This window comes from Stegodyphus dumicola, chromosome 5, assembly GCF_044657685.1.
Source record: "Stegodyphus dumicola isolate Sdum_Otavi_A_Nest chromosome 5, ASM4465768v1".
Taxonomy (NCBI): Eukaryota; Metazoa; Arthropoda; class Arachnida; order Araneae; family Eresidae; genus Stegodyphus; species Stegodyphus dumicola.
The window spans coordinates 231701286-231712746 of NC_140772.1; the positions used below are offsets into that span (position 1 = coordinate 231701286).

The 11461-nt window shown below is 32.1% G+C and overlaps 1 non-coding gene across 1 annotated transcript; it reads right to left on the reverse strand.

The window, feature by feature from the left end:
• Positions 1 to 9641: 9641 nt before the first annotated feature.
• Positions 9642 to 9714, reverse strand: TRNAM-CAU (transfer RNA methionine (anticodon CAU)). The gene has a single exon. It is a non-coding gene; the product is annotated as a tRNA-Met (tRNA).
• Between the last annotated feature and the right edge of the window lie 1747 nt (positions 9715 to 11461).

An 11461-nucleotide genomic window follows, 5' to 3' on the forward strand; every position in this document is an offset into this window, starting at 1 on the left:
CAGAATAGGGAATTAAGTCTTTCTGCGCCTTCAGTGTCTTTTTCCCGAGTGGCACCAAAAGAAAACATTCAGTTTTGTATACCGAAAAATCTGCCTTCTCGCCCGCTGACCGAATTGCTTGTTTTTGCGTAGAAACTGTAATTTTAATTGTAAAAATTGTTTTAAATCTCTTAGGTGTTTTATGTTTTTATATCTTTCAATTTTTAATGAAGATATTCTGAGTCAATATATATTTTTGCCTTGCCGCGAAATGAGATCTGAATTAATTGAATGAGAAATATATTTCAAAAGAAATGCAGCAAAAAATGCGTATAATTTAATATTCCGTACAAGAAAGTCATGTGGTGTACACATCATATTTTTTTCTTAATGGTTATTATTCAAATGTTGTTACATAGGGAAAAATATTATAATTCGTTAGTCGAAAAACGATAAATAGAACACTAGCTATTGGAGCATTTGTATCATATAGAAGGCAATTACAGAACCAATAATAATAATAATAATAATAATAATAATAATAATAATAATAATAATAATAAAAACGTAAGCCGTTGGACAATTATAAATCTTGCGCAAACCCCGGTAAACACTTTTATGAGAATTTCAATTTACTAGACCGTAATGTCTCATTCCCTATTTTTGAGCGTTTTCTGAGAATATGACTCCAGGGAAAATTGTGAGTCGTCTGTTAAGAGTCTAGCCGGTTATTGTAAACGTATTCTTAGCATTTGTTGCCACCCACGTTTGTCCTTCTAGACACATCATTGCAAACATTCTGCGGATTTCCAGGAGTAAAAATACAGATTTTCCTTAAGTTATCTATAAAGTGTTAAGCCGAAATATAACAACGATAAAAATTCTAATGCTTAAAATTGATTATTGTGTTAAGAAAATATTGCAATATTAACAAGAGAGAAAATATGCTGAGCAGTTTTTCTCTTGGAATATGTCGAATTGTGAATTTAAATATTCATGAAAGTTTATATGCCACACAACAGATTCACCTCAAAACTTTACAAATTTTCTGTTTTTTTTTTAGTCCAAAGGGGCTTTGTCCCTGAAGGACTATTGTTTCCGTTTCGCGATTTCGCGTTGCTTCACTATAAATGTCCGTTTCACTTTTCAAATTGTTGCCACCACATGTCCTGCATTATATTTGAAGAAATTAAATAACGAAAAATCCTCATAAGTGTATGTGTATTTCTCTCATTGTGATAAAACAACGGTATCTAGAGCCATCCAGTTTTGAATGACGTGATCCTCATTCGAATACTGGCATCTGGAAACCGGAATTTGGACTTTGTTTATTATCAGTTTCATATTTTGTAACACTTTAACGAATTTTTGCTAAGAAACTCAAAGATTTCAAAGCGAGCCATGGTAAAACTGTAAAGGGGAAAAACATTTTATCGCCAGCGCGCGAGACTGTGTATCGGAATTTCTAAAGATAGGCTTATTTTAAAATTATTTTGCGATATTGCTGCTGAAATGAATGTTGTGGTTTAAGTGCGAAAAACATGTTATTTAATAAATAAAGTGACACAGAAAACGTTAAAAAAAGCCCCTTTGAACGTAGTGTAAAATTTTAGATTTTTTTCTTGAATTATTATTATTTTTTTTAATTTAATGTTTAGACGATTTTTTTCACATATCTTGACTTGACAAACAAACTCAAATTATCAGAATTGAGCCGAGAAAAATCTTTTCTGTGAACTTGTATAAAAAATTGCAACTCATATTCTGAATTTTGGGGAATCACTTGATTTTTTGCAACTATTTATTGCAAATTTCTTAGGAAAACATAGTGATACTGAGCATTACAAACCCAGAATATATTACTGCAATTATAAGGAAAGCATGGTATTGAAACAGTTATAAATCTGACTCGTGTACGTTTTTGAATGGAATGTTATAAATAGAAAGCGAAAGGTATTGAAAGGATGTTAACAAAATATTGTTAAAACAAAAAAAAACTAATGTTTACAGAGCTGATCAAAAAGAATCCCAAAATAAAATAATTATTATACGGATCAACTCCTTAGAAAATCAAGACTTATTTTTTAAAGTGAACTTAATTCCACTTGCACCTTTTCTAGAAAAATCTTCTTTGCTTTCAAATGGCCGAGATTGTTGATTAAAAGTAATGTCTTATATTTTGTCGAATGGCAACAGTCTGGCACCCTGGAGGTAAAAATATTTTATTTCTAACCCTTTTGCCACTGTTCGCTTTTAAATCGCTGATTTTTCTAGTGAAAATTATTTAAATTCACGCAAAATATGAAATAGATCAAAAACGAATTTGTAGTTAAAAATTTGAGTTTCTGGTGCACATGTTTGGATGAAGAACTATGTGTATTCAAAGTTTTGCTGCTCCAAGTGCCGTGGTTTTTCTACAATGCAGGGACATATAACATGCATGCGTGCATATAGATCATTCATTATTTAAAAGTAGACATTCATATTCACGCTGAAACTGGAATTGAAGCTTTATATAAATAAATAATATTGTTACGAATTTTGTATTTAGGTAGATAATTTTAATAGAATTATAATTAAAACTGCTGTATTTGCACGTGAAATGCAGCGCGAGACATATTTTAAAAGAAGCTATGCCGGTAAAGTAAGAATACAGCAGCGCATGCATTTAACATTGATTAAATGGTTATCTCGGTAATTTGTATTGAAACTGAATAAATGTAATTGAACACTATGTTAGCTGTAACCGCAATTTCATCCTCTTATTGCTTTTCAGGAATCTAGAGAAGCAGAAAGTGCTAGAAATTTCTCGCGACCGGTTGAAAACTATGAAAGACCGAAGAGAGAAAGTCTGAATTCAGTTGCTTAGTTATTGTTGTTGCCAGTTGTTTAGTTCCACTTGAACTGAGATATCGTGTTAGCTTTCTTTTTAGATGCGTTTTGCATTGCGTTATATTTAACGTTTTTAGTAGTTTGAAGTATAACTACTGGTTATACTCGAATTTTATACTGCGTGATATTTTGAACACTTGTACGAATATCTCTGAGAAAAATTCCATAGTCTGATATATTTCTTTTGATAAGAATAAATTTTATTATCCTGTTATCGGAATTGAGCATTGAATATATTACAAACCTGTAAACACGGAATAATATTTATGCTAGGCTGTAATTAGTTTTTAGAAATAACAGATACTTCAAATGCTCCAATTTTGGACAATTTCTTACACCTTAAAATTATATTATCCATAGCCAAGAAATGAATATCGGGCATTTACGTCACTTCAGACTGTGACTGTCTGTTTTTTAAAATGCACTGATAATTATTAAGTTGCATAAGTAATTGTTCCTTATAACCCGTTGGTAATTATTACTTATAACCCATTGGTAATTATTACTTAAATGATGTTTTAACGTCAGCTTTACGAAAAGTAAATTTATATTATTCTTTAAACCATCCTGAAGGTCATTTTTCGATACCTTTACCGTTTCATTTTTTGCACGCAATGCGTATGAAATGTATTATTCATCTGTCCGGCGCCTATAATAAGCAGCTGATTTGCATATTGGCAGAAATTCAAACAATGCTGAAGTAATCTTCGTAGTGAGGTTTCTCAAGTGTTTCCTATTTCACACATACACACACACACAAGAAAAAGGCTTATAGTTTTATATCTGGGTGACAGGGGAAATAAATTCTTGTATTCATTGAAATGAGTCTCAAAATGTCATTTACCGCTCGAATACCACGTGAGTTTAAAATAAGATTAAATTATTTTCAGGAACCTACAGGATAAAATAAAAAAACAAATGTTCATGAATCAGACAGTCGGGGTAATGTTTATTAAAAACCTTTAAAAAAAACCTCTCAGGTTTCAGATTTTAAATTACGTCCAAAGGGGCGCTTTTTTAACATTTTGTGCGTTACCTTTATTTATTAAACATCATGTTCTTCGCACTTAAACCATAAAATTCATTTCAACAGATATATCGTAAATTGTTTTAAAATGAGCATATTTTTAGAATTTCCGCTACACAATCTCACGCGCTGGAGATAAATATATTTTTCTGTACAACATCGCCACTGCTCGCTTTGAAATCCTCGTTTGCTAATCAAAAATTTGTTAAAGTTTCACAAAATATGAAATCGATAATAAAGCAACTTCCTAATTTCAAAGTTAGGCTTCCAATGCTCATATTCGCGGGAGGATTACGTTATTCAAAACTGGATGGCTCTAGGTACCGTCGTTTTATCACAATGCAGATTCTTCATTATTTAATTTCTTTAATTAATAATAAAAACAAAAAACAGGCCCATAATATTTGGTGGCAACAACTTGAAAAGTGAAACAACGCTTATTGTGAATCAATGCGAAATGCCAAAACGAAATTAATGGTCCTTCTGGAAAAATTGCCTATTTAGATTAAAAAGAAAATCTGAAAGCTTTAAGATTTTATATTACCCCCAAAAGAAAGTAACAATGCGAGAAATAGACATACATTTATGCAATTTTTCATTATTTAATTTCTTCAAATATAATGCAGAACTCTAAAAGTGAAACGGACATTTATAGTGATTCAACGCAAAATCGCAAAACGAAATCAATAGTCCTTCAGGGACAAAGCCCCTTTAGACTAAAAAATAAAAATCTGAAAGCTTTCAAATTTTACATTATGCCCAAAGGGGCGTTTTTTTTTTTGGACGTTTTTACTTTATTTATTATATATCATGTTCTTTGCACTTAACCATAAAATTAATTCAAGGAATAATTCAATTAAATAATAGTTTATAATTACTTTCGTTTCATACTTTGGCTAAAGCGCAGTTGCCATTCTATAAAATGCCTAAGTATTATATACTTGTATAATGCCTAGGTAAAGTATATAATAATTCTCATATATCATACTCTGCCTAAAAACGCCAGGCATTCTATAGAATGCCAGCATTTTATTCGTTGCCCGTAACATATACATATTAAAATATATTATATTCTTTATATATATGTGTTTAAAAATTAAAAAGGGCTAAAAGATTTTAATTTTTAAAATTGATAATGACATATGTGCTAGTGGAAGTACCAGATGAAAGTTAGGTCAGATTGAGATAAAAATTTAGATACACAAATAAACTAATATTCTGTCATTATATCAACAGCAATGGCACCCAGTTCTTAATGATTTTCGCCCTTCTAATTAAAAAGTCGTTAAAAGCTCAAGTTCCATCCACTATTTCACCTATATTCAACTTTGCTCGATTAAATGTGTCAAAATTGGATCATAATGGATCATAAATCAAAAACACACAAACACTCATTCTTCTGTATATATACAGATTTTGTAAAACTTACAAAGTTTTGATTAACAAACGCTACGATTTGAAAGCGAATAGTAGCAACAACTTTCGAAATAAAGCAGATTTTCATGCGCAGCGTGCGAAACTATTGCCACTCGGAAAAAATAAGGGCGAAAATGAGCGTTTCCAGAATTTTAATTAATATCTCTGATTTTAGCATTTTTTTTTTAAAAAGTGAACGTCGAACTTTTCCAGAACCCGGAAAAGAACTGTAGAAAGTTTGGTGAAGATAGCTTTAGTAGTGACTGAGTTATTAGCAAACAAACACACCCACAGACTATCTTCTTTACATAATATAGATATAAGAGCACTCTCTCAATATATGAGAGCTAAGAGTGCTTTATGTAAATTTTTGAGCAACTAAGAATGCTTTATATATATAAGAGCGCAACTAAGAATGCCAGAGTAATATTAATTCCGTAGTTGTCTTGATAATTCTTTACGGCGTAGATTCATAATACGCATGACGGAAAAGAAAAGCTTTCAGATGTGGCCGTTGATTTCAACACATAATTTTTATTTCTTAACCCTTTGTTGCATACAAATAATCTAGAGAAGTTAAACGAAAATGTTTGTATTTTTTCTACTTAAAATAACCTTAATGAAAAAAATTGATTTTATTCAAATTTCGTTTTAAGTAATTGCTACAGTTTGTTCACTACAGTGGACAGCATGCATATACGTACATGCATACAAATCTCTTCCCAACGATTTACGATCATTGCATTTGAAATCATTTCCTGCCTTGTTTGCAGTGATCATTACCATCTTCTAAATGGTAAATCTACAACTGACATGTACATACAGACACCGAAAAATACCTTCATTTCGTCGATTGTGATTGAATACATTTTGCTACGATTTTGTAACCTGTACCTATTGGATTCAAATGTTCTAGAAATTCTTTGCCAAACATAAACATTTCCAGTGGTGTTTTGGCTTCATAAGCGGTACATTTGGGTTTCAATTCGCTCTTTTCGGTAGATCTTTATCTACCCACTCCACAATTTTCTCAAACTGACATTTAAAATAAAAATACTAATTATGAATACAAAATGGCAGTATAGGAAATGTGAGCAATATTATACGTATAATGTTTAACTATCATAAATGGTACTAACTTGGAAACAGAAGTAGCAGCCATTTTCCAAATAGAAATGCTTTACTTAGTGTTGCTATACAGCCTTCTATGATCGATAGTTGAAAGTTCTAATAATATACTAGAATGAATGAACATAGGAATGGAATCTGTTAAGGCATTTATAGAAGAATAAACAAATTTAAACTTTTGTCTACTAGAGTGGACACGATGCAACAAAGGGTTAATAGAAAATCTAACGCATAACACTGTTAAATGGATTCACTCATTATCGTTTATGGGTGCGCTATTCACCAGGTAGTTTTGTACAGCTTACATTTTCATAATAATGCAGAAGAACTAACAAAGGTTAATTGACACGCAGCCAAGCGCGCGGCTGCATGAACGTTTTCGTGCTTTTCCCCTTGCTTAACGTATATACGAGCCAGTTTCCCTTAGAACGTTTGTAAGATATATTTTAATTTTATAACCGTTATTTTAATTTTGGAACCTTTTCCTTTTAGTTCTTGTTTTTACTTACAAATCCCTACCAGAATGAGTTTTTAGAATCGCGTTGAATGCAAATGAGTTAGAAGAAGTATTTAAGGAAGGTTCGGCTCACTTCGACAGAGAGTACTGTAGCCTTACTGGTCCTTATTAGCGTGTGTTTGCCTTCCGGCTGAGTCACTCTTGAAGGTGTTACGCTCGGCCTATGTACGTACCTATTAATATTCGCCGGCTAGTTTAATTTAAGAGCCAACTACGTTAAATAATAGTGTGTAGCTTCGGCTAAGTCTAGTTTTGCTAATTTTAGTTTAGTTTCTGAGTTAAAACCCGAGTAGGGGCTTCCTGTAAGCCCGAGAAGGGGCCGACTTTTACTCTTATTTGAGTGAAATAAAGAGTATTTTAACCTTTCTCGAGTGTATGACTGAATTATTTTGAACTGGACGATAAGTGGCTACATAGTTTATTAGGTTCCTCGACGTTCAACTTAGACAAAGGGTGAGGGACTCTACAAGTTCTCCACGAAGGCATCCATCCTCTTAGGCAGATAGCTCTCGAGTGATTTGCCGTAATTAAATAAACCAAACCAAACTCAATTTTAATAAAAAATCCATTTCATTTCTTTCATTCTTAGATCAAGAAACTTAGAAAATGATGTTTAATGCCCCTAAAAATACGCTAAAAAGCATGTATTTTCATAATCCATCATTATTTTCGATTTCTAAAGTCAGCCTATTTATAAACACTGGAAGTTAATGTTAACAGTTTGATATCATCGATTGAAAAATCTATTATTATTTTCGGTTTCTAAACATATTCAAAAACACTGGAAGTTAAGCTTAAAAGTTTTGATATCATAGAGTAAAAAATCTATATTATTTTCGATTTCTAAAGTCATGATATTTAGAAACACTGGGAGTTAAAACTTTGACATCATCGATTAAAAAAATTCATCATTAATTTTTTATTTCTAAAGTCATCATATTTAGAAACACTGGAAGTTAAAGTTAAAAGTTTGATATCATCCATTAAAAAATCCATCATCATTTTAGATTTCTAAAGTCATCCTATTTAGAAACGCTCAAAGTTAAATTTAAAACTTTGACGTCATCGATTAAAGGGTATTCGTACACTGTGTATATGTTAAAAATATAATATATTCATGGCATCCATGCTGAGTAAATCTCAGCACCAACAATAACTATTTCCCGTTTCCATGTTTCATTCCCTTTTATGCGAGAAACGCATTTAAAGGTGATTTATTACCCGCATTTTAATATAACATCGCCGCAAGCTAAAGCGCGGAGAATTCACAAATTGGAGGAATACCATTCTGTAAAATGGTTCTGCGCTCCGAAATTGTGGAGGAAATATTTTAGTTGAAGGGAATGGGGGGGGGGGAAGAATACAGTTTGCCTACAGCGCCTTAAGGAACGAGATCGGCGAAAAAAGATGAAGAAAGTAATCCTGAAGATGATGTACTTTTATGTCTTCCAGATGCTCTTCGGTAAAGGATTGATACAGAAAAGAAAAAGAGCGGGAAAGAGCACGCAGGGAGTGAGTTATGGTGATTGCCGCTCCAGCGTATGATCTGACGGTCATTTGGTCCCGGGTCTGTAATCCAGCTGCAGAATCCAGATACATAACTTCTGGTGGATTATGCCTTATCGCTACGGTTTTGCTTTCTCTTCTAACTCATTTATTGTCTTTTCAAATCGGACTTGCTCTGAGAGAAATGCTTCTATAAAATATGGCGAGTACGGTTTTGGAATCGCTGCTGTGGGCGATGTCTTGAAGAAAGCGGAAAAGGTTTCCTGGATGGAAGAAAACATAGCTTCAGTTCTGCATAACCTCGTAGGAAAAGAATGGAACTATAAATTCTCGAAATGGCTTCCTTAGAATGCGATGTTTTGGTTGGAGAGATTCAAAAGACTGAATTTTGTAATAGTTATTTCGGTCAATATGTGCATTTACTGGGAATGCAAAAGGTGATAATTTTCAAGATATTGTTCTACGACTGTATTAGATTTGCAGATAAGGTAATCCACTACATAAAGCTTACTTCTGACATTTAAATTTCAAAATGTATCTAGCAATGTAAAACAAATTGCGTGTTTTATCTTACATTCGTCTTAATATGATATATAAACAACAATTGAAAATTAAAATTAATAAACATAGAAATTTAAAAAAAAAAAAAAAAACGCACAAGAACATATTCTAAAACCTATCTTATATTTTTTTCATTTATCCTTACTAAAAAAACGTAAGGGTTTTAACTGTGCTATACAAAGCAAGTGCCGTAAGATCCTTCATTATCATTTTCATCATTAATACTAGAGTACGTGTTATTTTCTCTGTTACAAAAAAGGTATTGATAAGTAGTTACAAATTTGTTTTTTATTATTATTCCAAAGGAGCAGTTTGCCCAAAAGGACTATTAATTTCGTTTTGGTATTTTGCATTGATTCGCTATAAACGTTGACCACCAAATATTATCGCCCTGTATTAAATTTAAAGAAATTAAATTAATGAGGAATCTCCACAAATCTATGTTATGTTTCTCGCAGTGTGATAAAACAACGTTACCTACATCTGTCAAATTCTGAATAACGTACGTTTCCACCCTAATATGGGCATCCAGCAGCCCGAATTTGGAATTTGTTTTGTTATCTTGTAAAGATATTAGGATTTTTTTTGGAAGCAGAAGATGTGAAAAATGAGCAACGCCTTCGCCGGGAATCGAACCACAGGCCTCTCGAATATGCGTCGAGTGTGCTGACCACTACGCTACGAAGGCATGCTAAGAGGGCGGGAGAAATACCTTATATACTCCCCTTTTTGGGGGGAATAGGGGACAAAATCGCCAAATCCTGGTAGTGGAGAATTATCATCCACCACCCTTTTAGTTCGGGCGCCACTGTAGAGAGATTAGGTTTTTGAAGCAGGAGAGATGAAAAAATGAGCAATGTTCTCGCCGGATTCGAACCACGGACCTCTCGAATACACGCCAAGCGTGCAGACCACTACACCACGAAGGCAAGCTAAGAAGGCTGGATAAAGACCTTATAATCTATTTTATATTTTGTAAAACATTATGAATTTTTGATAACAAACTCGACGATTTCAAAGCGAGCAAGAACAACACTGTCCGAAAAAAAAAAGATTTTTGTTTCCAGCGAGCGAGACTGTGTATCGGAAATTCGGAAGATATGCTCATTTTAAAATTTCTTTGTGATATTGCTGTTAATTGAATTTTATGGTTTAAGTGTGAAGAACAGGATATTTAATAAATAAAGGTAACGAACAAAACGTGAAAAAAGTGCCCCTTTGGGAGTAATGTAAAATCAGAAAGTTTTTTGAATTTTTCCTCTTTTTCTTTTTTCCTTTTCTTTCTTTTTTTTTTTTTTTAATTTTATTTGCTAGGCAAAATGTTATAAAGAATTAAAACCTTACAACCAATATGACTAAGAACAAAAAGACCGAAGTCATCGATTAAAGAGCGTTCTACCTACTAAAAAGTAAAAGATAATACAATAACTGGAAGATAATACAATTCCGGAATGTTTGTGATTACTGTAATCCCTTATTTCGCATAGGAAAACAAAAGTATTTCTGATCGGTATTGCTTAAAGAAGAAATGTTGAATATATAGACGAATGAAAGATTTCGAAAACCAAACGATTCTGCTCCAGTTGTGTAATGCGTATAGCGTTAGAAATATTTTTATTAATAACCGTAATGTATGTTTACTTATGTCACGCAGATATATCATTAGTAAATATTTCATTTTATATTAATTACAGTAATGTATTTTAATGCATTTACTTAAATTTATATCAAACAAAAATAACATTATAAACTGTTAAAAAAGGGCATATATTGCTATTAAACAAATTTATTATATTCGAAAATAAAAAAAAATACGTTTTTCTGGTTGGAAAAACCATGAGAGCTTATTATGTGCAAAGAACGTAGAAGCTAAATTAAATACTAGGTTTTAAGCTGTGCTTGCTGTTTGTCCACACGAGTAGATAATATATCTGTGCAGCAGAACATAACGTAATATTACACGCCAAAAGTTTTGGAAAGATTTCACTAAGGATGTCACTTACATAAAAAGAAAAAAAACTTACAACTCAGTTTAAAAAGGAAATTTCAATTCTTTTTACTATTTCGGAATTTTCCAGTTTGTATTAGAAGTTATTATTATAGCTATGATTACCTTTGTATTTCATACGCTTGTTTATTTTTGTACAATGCGAAAAAAAAAAAAAAGGTTGGAGGGACAGTTCTATATCTCTCGTTCTACTGGATCGATTGACGAAATTCAAATTGCGTTTTTCATGTCTCGAAAGCGCGACTTAGCATATATATTAGAATTACACGTAGCATTGTTCTAACATAGGTATTTTGACACATTACCGGACTTTTTCTGAAATAACTTACCAATTTGTTGTTCCATATTTCGAATCTACTACTCAAATTATTCCTAAATCTTAAATTTTGTAAAATTTGGTCCGAATTTTACGGAGAGATTTACAAAT